This window comes from Pinus tabuliformis, chromosome 6 (assembly GCF_031772625.1).
Source record: "Pinus tabuliformis cultivar Carrire ecotype Pingquan chromosome 6, CPIR1, whole genome shotgun sequence".
NCBI classification, from domain to species: Eukaryota; Viridiplantae; Streptophyta; class Pinopsida; order Pinales; family Pinaceae; genus Pinus; species Pinus tabuliformis.
This window is the reverse complement of record NC_142292.1, coordinates 1686457895-1686471089: the sequence shown is the minus strand read 5'-3', so window position 1 is coordinate 1686471089 and position 13195 is coordinate 1686457895. Positions and strand designations below refer to the sequence as shown.

At 33.5% G+C, this 13195-nt stretch overlaps 1 pseudogene; it reads left to right on the top strand.

Annotated features, from left to right (window-relative positions):
* Positions 1-10662: 10662 nt before the first annotated feature.
* On the top strand, positions 10663-12823 carry LOC149265454 (cullin-1 pseudogene; annotated as a pseudogene).
* The last annotated feature ends 372 nt before the right edge of the window (positions 12824-13195 follow it).

Sequence of the window (13195 nt, the reverse complement as noted above, 5' to 3'; positions counted from 1 at the left end):
CTCCTCTTTGGAACTACACTGTAGGTTCATCTGAACCTCCTTTGAAAGCCGCAACTTTTGGTGGTGGAATGAAGTCAATCTGACGAATGGTTTGCAAGATATCGACTGCCCTAGTTTGAAGCCGGAAACTGCTGAAACTGAAGCTGCAACTGCAGAAGTAAAGATTGACTTGCGTGGCCTAGAATATCTCCTCTTTGGAACTACGCTATAGGTTCATCTGAACCTCCTTTGAAAGCCACAACTTTTGGTGGTGGAATGAAGTCAATCCGACGAACGGTTTGCAAGATATCGACTGCCCTAGTTTGAAGCCAGAAACTGCTGAAACTGAAGCTGCAATTGCAGAAGTAAAGATTGACTTGCGTGGCCTAGAAGATCTCCTCATCTGAACTGTGCTGTAGGTTCATCTGAACCTCCTCTGGAAGCCGAAACTTTTGGTGGTGGAATGAAGTCAATCCGACTGTCGGTTTGTGAGATATGGTCTGCCCTAGTTTGATAATGAAGCCGCTAATGCTGATGCTACTGATCTAGGGTTTGCTACTACTGATATGAATCATATTTATTATACTATTTCTCTCTGCTGAATTATTGAAGATAAAAGAAGATTTGATCAAAGGGTTTCCCCACACATTGTGGGGTTTGCCCCTGGCTAGCCGCCACATCTTGTGTCTCTTGTCTTGGCTTGTTTTCTGTCGATCGTTTAATGTTCTATCTGCACTTTACTTTATGTACATGTGATTGCTATTAGGTGGAATATAATAAGAAAAAGAAGTAAACTGTTATAAGCATAGAACATACCATATCTTAACAGTGAAGCAATTGAGTGAGAAAACTGTGCAAAAGAAGGAGCTCGCCTTGATCTTGTAATGCTTGTTTAGTGAGAAGTACGAAATGAAGTTGATCAATGGTGACTTGGGCGAGGTTTCCACTAATGAAGAGGAGTTTAGAGGGGCCTGGTTGTGTGCAAGACTTGTAAAAAAAACAGGGTCAAGGTTTAGTGGAGTAGAGAGAGCTTGCGAGCGATGAGAATGAAACAAAACAACTGAAGGAGAATGCGATAACTATCACATAAGGCCAAGCCATCTAGAGCAAATACCAGTTTGATCTGTGTGAGGAAGTTGATGCTTACAAGAATGATTGGTGGTGGGTGGATGTGGTAACCTGGTAGAGGTGTGCAGTGACAAAGAGGGATTCATAGGGACCTGGTTCTGTGCAAGACTTGTAAAAAAGCAGGGAGCAGGGTTTATAGTGGGGTATAGGGACCTTGTGAGCGATGAAGATGAAACAAAACAACTGTCAGAAAAAGTAGATAACCATCACATAAGGCCAAACTCTCAAAGCAAAGATCAGTTTAATCTGGTTGAGGAAGTTGATGAATGATTAATGTTGGGTGGTCACAGATACCCATCATTGATATATTATCTGTTTTAACCGTGTTTCAAGGAATGATGATGTTAGTTCTCTCTGAATGGAGGAATGGATGACCAATATTTGTTCAGAATGAACATGGAGCTTGTATTTCAAGGAATGATGTTAGTTCTCTCTAAATGGAGGAATGGATGACCAATATTTGTTCAGAATGAACATGGAGCTTGTAAGTTGCTGAAACATTGAGTGAGAAAATTGTGCAAAAGAAATAGCCCACCTTGATCTTGTAGTGCTTCTTTAATGGGGAGGACGAAATATAGTTGAGTAAATGTTGACCTAGTAGAGGTGTCCATTGATGGAGATGAGTTTAGAGGGGTTTGGTTATGTGCAAGACTTATTATTTCAGAGGGGCCTGGTTATGTACCAGACTTGTAAAATAACAGGGGGCAAGGTTCATAGTGGAGTACATGGACCTTGTAAGCAATTAGGATGGACAAAACAATTGACGAAGAAAGTAGATAATCATCGCACAAAACCAAGCCCTATAGAGCAGAGGAAGTACTAGTTTAATTTGTACGAGGAAGTTGATGCTTATGAGGATGATGGGTTGCGAGTGGGTGTGATCAGAGCAAAGACCAGTTGAATTTCTACCAGGTTGATGCTGAAGAGAATGATTGGTGGTGGGTGGATACCATGGTAATTGAGAATCACAAGTATATAATATCCTCCTTGCAGACAGATACAAGATGATATTTAATCATGGCAAATTGCAGCCCCAATCAAATTCATAGATAATAAATGGGTTGAAGCTTACAAGGTATGTACATTACTTGTTCTCTTTCACTTCCTTGTAATTGGATTTTTTTAATGAATGACAGTGTTTTGCCATTGTCTCGGTCCTCAAATGGATAAAGAGATTTTAAAAAATGTTGTTTTCGCATTGGATTTTTTAAAAATGAATGTCAATGTTTTGCCATTGTCTTGGTCTTCAAATGGATAAAGAGCTTTTAAAAAATGTTTTTTTCCCATTGTTTTGTGATTACTCTTGCACATATATTTCTTATATTTTTCCATTTTACAAGGTTACCCTGTTCACACGTTTGAATGCATTTAAATTTTTTATGTTTTAACATGTTATTTGAAAGCTTTTTCTGCAACAATTTTTTGTTGAATCATGACAACTTCTCTTGATTGTTGTTGAGCAACCTTTCTATATGAAAGCAACTTCAACATGGGGATGTCTTGGGGAATTTCTTCAAAGAGAATCTCTCAGGTTTCATTTTGATACTTATAGCTTTTGGAAAGCACTGCAACTTTAAGTTCTAAACTTGTACAACAATCTTATGAATAATACATTCTATTAATTAGGTAATTTTCTAAACTCATGTAATAATATTTAAATTATCTTATAATATATATATATATATATATATAATATTATGATAAATTTTTATACATGACATGTCAAAATAAAAAATACAACATTCCCACTATAGTCCTCTTAACTTCTCATATTAGTCTTAACCCTCTTAACTTCTCATATCAATCTTAATCCCACTTATGCTAAACACAATATACTATAGTCCTCTTAACTTCTCATATCAGTCTTAACCCTCTTAACTTCTCATATCAATCTTAACCCCACTTATGCTAAACACACTTATGCTAAACACAATATTCCGGCAATAGTCCTCTAATAATGATCTTAACCCCCATAGTAATACAACCATCTCAAAGGTATTATATATCTATCTAACCATTTGATAGTTGTAGAGAGATAAGGAGTGCAGATTAGTCATTGAAACTATGAGGAATTCTAAGTGAAGCTTTCCTCAAACCTGTATCTCTTGAAACAAGTCCCCTTTGTATTATCCTTTTTCTTGGTCAGATTTCTTTTATTTATTCAAAAATCAATGAGTATATAGGAAACAAAATAAACTTTAATTTCGTTTTAGATCTTGGATTAAGGAGATAAATTTAATGAATATGTAGGAAACAAAATAACCCCTGATGTCAAGTATTACTATTGAAGAGTAAAATTTGTTTGTTGTTTGTTTTGGTATTTTTTTGGGTAAAATATTTTTTTTTTCTACTTTTTATTTTTGTTACTTTCATGTATTAGTATAATTGCTTTTTGGTAACATAGAGAAATTGGTAATCAGAGACATGGGGTTGATTTTAGCTACGTGAGACTTGTCCTCCTCTCCATACATTGGGTCACGATTGGGGGATTGAACCTTGGATCTTTTGGTTTGTGTGATTTCACAACACTTAGGTCACGGTTGAGTTGCCACCCTCTCACATGTATTAGTATAAATTTACCGACATGTATTAGTATAAATTTAAATGGGCCAAAGAAATACATTTTATGATCCAAATTAAACTAAGATTACAACATAATATGAAAAAATGAATAATATAGTGGAACTAAATAATAAGACTGAATGTCACAATAATATAACGAAATAAAATATATATTAAAATAATAAAATAAGATAAAAAAATATAATGAAATAATCAAACTATAAAGTAGCTAAATAATAACACATTATCATAAATAATGAAAATAATACATACTAAAAGAATCATTATATATAACACCTCTAGTTATTAAGTTATAATACTTCTTGAAATTGAGATGAAGGCTTTTAATATTAATATTATTTTTTTTTTCCAGGTGAATATTGAATGAGAATTCTATGGCTTTAGGATTTTATGAATTGTAGATGAATATGATTATGCTTTTAGTGAACCTATTCATGCTTTTTCATTTTAAATTTTTAATGTGTGCACTCCCACATTTGCATTTGCATGTATAACATCTTACTAATTAGAAATGAAATAAAAAAACCAATCTTAAAATAATAATCATTTAAGTGTTGTTTTTGTCATTTATATATTATTTCATATTAATATACAAAAGATAGGTTGCATCACAAGTGATTATGGAGTTGATACTCCTTGAGAGAATGTTCGAGTTTTTCATAAAATGCATATGAAAGATACTTCAAAATAGCAAGCAACTATATTTACTAATGCCTTTAATACTTGATGATTTTAAAATATTTTTTTTGACCAAATATTTGGGGTTGTCTTGTAAACCATTACCTTTTAATTGCTAACAATATTGAGTAGTAGGGCATAAAGAAAGTCTTTTGATAAAGGAATTGAAAAAATAGACTTAAAAAGCCCTAAACAATTATTAAGCAAAGCTAATGCTCCTCTATAGAACCAAAATATATCAGGATGTAAGTAGACTAGACATTAGGCTAAGTGTCTTCAACTGGCTAGTCCTAAAATGCTTCTACCACCATCATTACCTCTAGTCCCCAATAAGCCTTCATAAAAACATCATACTTTGTTTTGTAATTTCCATATTTTTCTCTGTAATTTCTAATTTGTTTAGAACTTCCCTTTGTTGGTTCCCCTTCTCTTTAATTATCTATGCAATGAGACTTGTTGAGTGAACATGTTTCTACCATCCTAAAAAGCTTTGTGTCTCTACTTCTTGTGAACCTTATGTCTAGCATCCATTGAAGTGGCTTTGCATCCCACTTCCTTCCTTGAAGTCTTGCACCATCTTGTCCCTAAATTTCTTCTCTAATTCCTCTACTTTTTCCTTGACTCCATCATAGAACTTGTGATGGCACTTGTGAGTAGCATCTATAGCTTCTTTTTAGGCCTTGGTCATTCTTTGATACCTTTCCTTCTTAGGCAATTACAAGTGTGCTCATTGTCAACCTCTTTTAGTGATGTTACTCCCAAATGTGTCCTCCTCCTTCATTGGTTGCTTGCCACTCCTATTCATGATTAAAGTTCCTTTCATAGAGAGTAAATTCCATTGTACATTCTAGAGTTTGACAATTTCCAAGCCTATAATCACCACAACCATTAAAATGGCTCTACCCCTTGCTACCAAACTCATTGTAACTCTACTACACGCTCATAAGATCCTTAGATATTCCATTACTTTTCCACTTGACAAGTGTAAATGTAGCCAATTGTCCAATAATGTGGTTGAAATAGAGAGCATGGAGACAACGATTAAGAACCCTCTTCACGTGTGTCAATGCCTATTTAAGGCCATCACCATGCACAACTTGATCATTGCTTTCAAAGCTTTAGATCTACTCAAGTGCATACTCAGTTTGGGTGATGAACAAACCTCTAAAAAAGTATAACAAAACACCATTAACCTTACAACTTGGATAGTACTAGCATTCAAATCGTTATCATGAATCTACACCTCCACCTATCCCATGGTGTTATAGATATTGTGGCTCAACACGTTTGCATAAGTCATACACTGATCTTTCTATCACCCTATTCAAGAGAACGCCGATTTAAGGTTAATTTATCCATTTATTATTTTAAGGTGGAATTCTTAATGTTTTTAAAATTATTTTGGTATTCAAACCATAAATCTCACTATATATTTTTTCAAATACATTTTCAACAACATTCTTCAAACAAACTATAAACAATACCATGACAACATCACCCCATAATTTAAAATTCAACATTACTTCCAAATATTTTATCTATTTATTTATTAAATAAATATTGTTGCATTTTTCATATTCAAATCATATAACCTAAAAGATATTGTTACATTATTCATAATCAAATCATATTAACTAGTAAATAAAGAAATGATTCATAACTTCATGAAAGATCATATCCCAGTTCAAACACTCCTTTAAAATTAAGATACAAACATCATATTAAATTAAAACACATAAAACGTTTGAAACCATTATTAAATCTCATTTATGGATTTTGAGGCAATTACAATGCATATTATCTTCATATGATGATTGGATTAAAATGTAAATATCTATATTCCTCTCAATTATTAATGAAGAATACACTTTATTTTAAACGTATGCCTAATATTTTGGATATCAAATTCTTCTAAATTTATGAAAAAAATTCATCTAAAACATTCACCAAACTATCATATTTTAATTGTTTTTTAAAAGAAAGAAAACCAAGATAAGGGTAGACTTTTTTTTTTAAATTTAATTTGATTACTCAAATGTGATAATAATGTTGGACTATGTAGCTCCTACTTGTCTTATATGTCTGATCATAATTGATTTCTTTGATTATTGGTCATTATTAGGTAGAGTTAGTCGCTACAAGGAGTTTGTTTCTAGTCTCTAGGAGGTTGTTAGGCCTAGTTGGATGTAAGAGATTTGTTCCAACTAGTTAGCTTCTTAGATAAGTGTGTTGTTGAGATATTCTCTCAACCAAGTGATTGTGTATCCAATATAGTTTGTATATCTTAAGAGACAAAGTTTGATGTATTAATATGTGTATCATTACATTTTTTGGTAGAGTGCCCAACACATCTTAAATCCTAACCTTCAAGACTAACATCCTTAATCCTAACCTTCACGAATAACATAAAAGTTTCTATAAGTACTCAATGATTTTGGAAATATATGGTTTTATCATTTCTTTTGTATTTATGTTCAAGCAAATAGGTGTGCCAAACTCCCCATTGGTGAATCAAGGAGAATAATCCAACTCTCCCCATGATGTTTGTAAAGTTAATGTAAATCCCATCTCGTACATCCACTTAGCACATCATGCATGAATGATGAAACAACAAGCTAACTCACTAGTGTTAATCAACTTATTAGCCAGCTTGTTAGTGTCAATCAACTTATAGTCCCCTCCAATATTTTATGTTAACAATTATGAGGAATACCAACACTAAGGCTGAGAGTTTAATTCAATGGCTGGTTGGTTCAATATCACTGGAAAGAGAGACTAGTTTGTTATCATTGGAAAGATGCATCACAAGTTTGTTGAAGAGCATTGTCACTTTACTAAAGTAGGAGGTAAGACTTCGCTTCTTGCTCCAAGATATGAGTCCCTTTGCATTGGTGAGCATTGGTTGTTTGAGTGTATTATGTCGGGAATCATAATCTCTTAGTATGTTTTGGTACGGTTTAATGTGGAAAGGTGGTTTCCATGTATTATGTAGGGAATCATAATCTCTTAGTGTTTTTGGAATGGTTTAGTGTGCAAAGGTAGTTTCCATGGGTCATTATCACTATTGTAGTTGATGTTGTATGCTATGTAACTTGGGGGAAATCAAACATGGAGTCTAATGATGTATTCATTACAACAACATGAATACTACAACTTATGGTTAAGACAAGTGGCAAATGGAATTCAAGTATAGAGTGATGGAGAACAGTGACATTCAAGACTCCTCTATGATGGAGATTACTTAACTAAAGCTAGAGATAAGAAATTAGCAAAAAAAAAGTGAATGTGTTCATGGGTGTACATCACTTGAAGTATTTAGAGGTCACAATGCATCCGAGTTCTTTGTAAATGTTAGTTGGTTGAATTATAGTTCTTTTTGGAGCTTCTCTAACAATTGTTTCTCCCCCACTAAAGATGACTGAAACTCTTATATATAGCCCTCCCCCTTTGCCATCTTGTAACCTCATAACATCGCCAGAGACCAATACATTTTCATAAATCAAAATTTAATGAAAGCCTAAGTGATACCTTACTTACAACTACACACAAAGATGAGCGGTGGAATTTGTAAAAATGAAACTATGGAATTTTGTCAAAGTGAAACCTATTATAAATCTAAAAATTAGTGTTTTTTCTTTCTGTGTTATCTCATGTTTTATACTATTTGTCACTATAAACCAGAACAAAAAATATTGAACTTCTAAATTAAGAGAGTATATCAATTTTGCTTGATATAAAAAATTAATATTTTTCTTAAAAATAAAAATAAAAATGACTAAAATATCAATTTCTTCATCATTACTTTTGTTTGATGAGGTGTTTTTAACCTGTGGTCTATTAAAATCTCTCTGAGAGAACAGACCTTCAACATAGGTGAATTTTGGATATGCTTCCTACAGTTTTGCGGTTACTCGTTAAGTTGGAAGTTAATGGACTCACACGTGGGAAGACCAAATTAGGTCTACCGTTTTTCTACACGAAACCGTTACAAAAACCATCTTGTCTTCCCAGGATAGCATGCGGAGGTTGTGATATAAAAGGAGGAGCAAAGAATTTTTCTTGGTATTCTGTAGCAGCATTCACAGGAGAATACAGGGCTCTTAGTTGGAGGCCGAGACACTCGAACTTGGGCTGGAAATCACAGCGTTTGGTCACATTGAGAAAGGCTTGAAGGTATTTTCTAAGAGACTAGTGTGGCACATTTTTGTTTTGTACTGATTGTTGCAGCAAACGAAGTCATTAGCAATAAAGAAATTTATTTATTTTATCTTTTATGGTCCTGCAAATAATATTTTCACTGTATGCCCTGGCCTAGAAGATTTGTTATGTTTTTGGGTATAAGTAGGTGAGGTTGGAAATCGGGGTTGGGGTTTTATTTCTATTTTTATTAATTTTTATTTTAATTCAGTAGTTTGTTTGACATGTAACTACGAGTAAATCTCTTTGACATGTAACTACCAGTAAATCTCTTGGGCTATGCTATGTCTTCCTTCTGTAGTCTGGGTTGCAACCAATTGATAAGAGTTTTGATATATTTTTTTTTAAGAAATTTCAGTGTTTTTTTGTAGGCTTAATAAATTTTTGATAAAACTTCAACCTAAGTGATTTGATATTTTTAATTTTGAGGTGATTTTATTTGTGGGTGGAATTGTAAGTTTTGTATTTCAGAATTTTGGATTTTTATGGTTTTCTATTTTTAAGTTTTGGTTTTTCATTTTCGAATTTGGTGAATTTGGTGATTTTATTTATCGATGGAATTGTAATTTTTGTATTTTTTGAAATCAATGTAGAGGGATTATATTTTTTTGTCTTTTATTTTTCATTTTTCAGGTGATTTTGTTTGTTGATCTTTCCAGGTGATTTTGTTTGTATTTTTTGAAATCAATGTAGAGGGAGTATATTTTTTTGTCTTTTATTTTTCATTTTTCAGGTGATTTTGTTTGTTGAAATGTAGAGGTGATTTTGTTGATTGAATTTTTCCATTTTTAATTTTTCAGGTGATTTTGTTTGTTGATCTTTTCAGGTGATTTTGTTTGTATTTTTTGAAAGAGGCGATTTTGTTGGTGGAAATTTTCCATTTTCAATTTTCAAGGTGATTTTGTTATTTTGTTGGCTTGAAATTTTCCATTTTCAATTTTTAAGGTGATTTTGTTTGTTAATCTAATTGTCATTTTTATATTTTAGAATATTTTTGTTCTTCTTTATTTTGGGTGTAAAGTTTATTTGATAGCTAAACATTGTTTTTAATATGGAAAAAGAGAATTACACATTTCCAATCAAGATATAGGATTTATTTTCATGAAATTTATTTTCATTTTTTATTATACATAGACATCCTACACATCTCTTTATTTTCATTTTTTATTATAACTAGATAGTGTAAACATCTCCTTCTCATTAAGTTATTAGTTGTAAATTTTTTATTTTCTTTTTATAAAAACTATATTTTATTTTTAAAATACACAAATCAACTCTAGATTAAATTTGGAAAACATTAATTTCACTTTTACTTCAGTCATGTATAAACATATTCTGTAAAATATGGGGAATTAGAGAACTTTAGAATTTATTTTTATTATTTTTTGCTCTCCAATTAAACTATAAATTATTTTATTTTATTTTTGATTGTATTCCAATTTTATCTCTCAAATTTAAGTAATTTTTAGAGTGTTTTCCAAAGAATGAAATCTTTTTAATTTAGCAACATTTTTAATTTGGGGAAAGGGAAAGGTAACTTGAATTTTTACAGAGTTAATGGTCGTTGTTCCAAATCATAAGAGGTATGGATTTAGTGTTTTGGTAAAGTGGGTTCTTTGTTTTTACAGCGTTTAATTCAGGGGAATGGATCTGAAGAACAGTAACTTCAAATTTTAAGTTACTGATTTTTTTATTTAGAAGCATTTTTAATTTAGGGAAAGGGAAAGGAAAACTTGATTTTTTACAGAGTTAATGGTCGTTGTTCCAAAGAAATCTTTGTAAATAAAAAAGGTAATCTTTGTAAATAAAAAAGGTATGGATTTAGTGTTTTGGTGAAGTGGGTTCTTTGTTTTTACAGCGTTTAGTTCAGTTCAGGGGAAAGGTATGGATTCAGTGTTTTGGTGAAGTGGGTTCTTTGTTTTTACAGCGTTTAGTTCAGTTCAGGGGAAAGGTATGGATTTAGTGTTTTGGTGAAGTGGGTTCTTTGTTTTTACAGCGTTTAGTTCAGTTCAGGGGAATGGACCTGAAGAACAGAAACTTCAAATTTTAAGTTACTTATTATAAAATGATTAATTGGATGTAGACAAGGAAGCGAAGATGAGCGATACTGATGTTATTGACCTTGAGCAAGGATGGGCTGTTATTCATGGGGGTTTTCTTAAGTTGATAAAGAAGGTGGAGGGAGGTTTAAATACTCAGTTCATCGAGTTTCATGTAAGTGAGTACATGGAGGTTTATAGAACTGTGTACAGACTGTGCACCCAAAAGTCCCCTCACCACTACCCTCAGCAAGCCTATGATAAATACAGGGAAGTGATTGACGAATACATCACTGTGAAGCTGTTCCCAGCATTAAATGGCGACTATGGTGAGTTCACGTTGGAAGAAGTTGCTAAGATTTGGGAAAATTATAAGTTGATACTTCAATTGCTGTCAAATCTGTTTAATTATTTGGATCGCTACTTCGTGCGAAAAGAGTCTCTGCCTTCACTGACTCAAGTTGGAATCACGGCCTTCCGTGAGCGGGTCTATCAGTCACTGACAGATATTGCGACGGATGTGGTCATTCGTCGGATTGATCGAGAGCGCGATGGAGAGGAAATTGACAAAGCTCCGTTGAAAAGCGTTGTCGATATTTTTGTGGAGACTGGCCTCGATTTGTACCAGAGTGGCTTTGAAGAAATCCTGTTGGAAAATACGCGAAGTTACTATTCCAGAAAGGCTGAAGTCTGGATCTCAGAGCTTTCTTTACCAGAATATTTGATAAAGGTTGATGAAAGTTTCGTGAATGAGGCCAATAGAGTCGAACATTATTTGCACTCCAGCAGCAGGGAGAAGTTAGTAGAGACAGTACGAAATGAGCTCCTTTCTTCTCACAGGACTGCTCTTTTGGAAAATGAGCATTCAGGCTTCCGTGTCCTGCTTAGAGACTATAAGAAAGAAGACATTTCAAGGTTGGCCAGGTTGTTCAGTGAAGTACCTGAGGGTTTTGAATCTGCTGTACAAATTTTTCAAGACTATTTAAATAAGGAAGGAGTAGCGTTGATTGAAGGGGTAAATATTGCTGTAAACACTGATACAAGCGGAAGGGATATAATTGACATATTAACAGAACAGGAATTTGTGAGCAAGATTGTTGCCTTGCATCAGAAGGCTCTGTTTGTTGTTACAGGTCCTTTTAATAATCATGATCTTTTTCAAAAAGCTTCGAGGGAAGCTTTTGAAGTTGTATGCAATAAAAGAACTGGAGGATTGAGCAATTCAGGTTACACGAACTATTGAAAATTTGGCGGCACTTTTGAAGTATCTCTATGAGAAAGATGCATTTATTAAATTTTACAAACGTAAATTAGTTGACAGACTACTATTTGATAAAAGTTCAGATCTTGAAGATGAAAATACTTTATTGAATTTTGTTAAGCGTCAATTCCGTGAGGGGTTTGCAGCTGAATTGGAGGCGTTGCTTAATGATTTCGTAAGAGCAGGTGAAACTCAAGATAGATTCAAGCAGTACATTGATAATTCAGGTAGCAATCTTGGAATTGATGTGACTGTTACAGCATTGGGAGATTTTTTGTGGCAATCGTATAAGTCTGCTGAATTTATTCCACCATTGCAATTGGCTGAAGCCACAGACGTATTTGATCACTTCTATTCTGAACTATATGGGAATCGTATACTTAGATGGGTTTACTCCTTGGGGTCCGCTAATGTGATTGTCCAGTTTGACGAAAAGCCAATAGAAATTATAGCTTCAACTTACCAGGCGTCCGTGATCTTGTTGTTCAGTGACTTAGAAGACTCACAAAAGTTGAGCTTTGAAGAAATCAAATCTCGGACGAAGTTGGAAGATGCAGTACTTAAGTCAGTGCTACAGTCACTGGTATTTGATGAGAATTACAAAATCCTTTTAAAGGAGCCGGACAACAAAACAATAGCTCCAACTGACAGGTTTGAATTGAATTTGAAGTTTACGAACATATTGGACGAGATCAAGATCCCATTTCAGCGACCTCAGGTGGAAGAGAAGAAAGTGACTAGGACTCTTGAGGCCGACAGGCGACAGGAGATTAAAGCTGCACTGGTTCGCATCATGAAGAAGGCAAAAGTGTTACCTCGTGAAAAACTTTTGAGCGATTGCGCTGAAGCAGTTCTGCACCGTTTCAAGCCCACTGTTCAATTAATGGATGAGGAGATTAAGAATTTGTTTAATTCTGATTTGCTGGAACCGGGGAAGGTGATGACATCAAATATGTAGATTGAGACCCTGGTGCCAGATGTGCTTCAATGGCAGCTTGCAGCATATTTTGTGCATCTGTGTGCCAAATAACACATACAAAGGAATAAAGTTGCTGTGCCTTTTGTTTTTCCCACATTTTCGCTTGGGACTCTTCTGTTTTCAGGATAGGTGTTCTAGCAATAAATCTTATTTTCTTGTAAGAGTTAATAAATATAGTGGTAGCTATGAGGTTTGATCCTGGATTTCCCGTGAATTAAATTTGATAGTTACCGATTCACTATGTGGTAAAAAAAAATAAAAAAATGTAAAAGAGTTTTCAAATATAATTCTATATTTTTGTGTTATTTTTTTTTATAAATTTAAAAATATATATTATCAAAAATATAATTT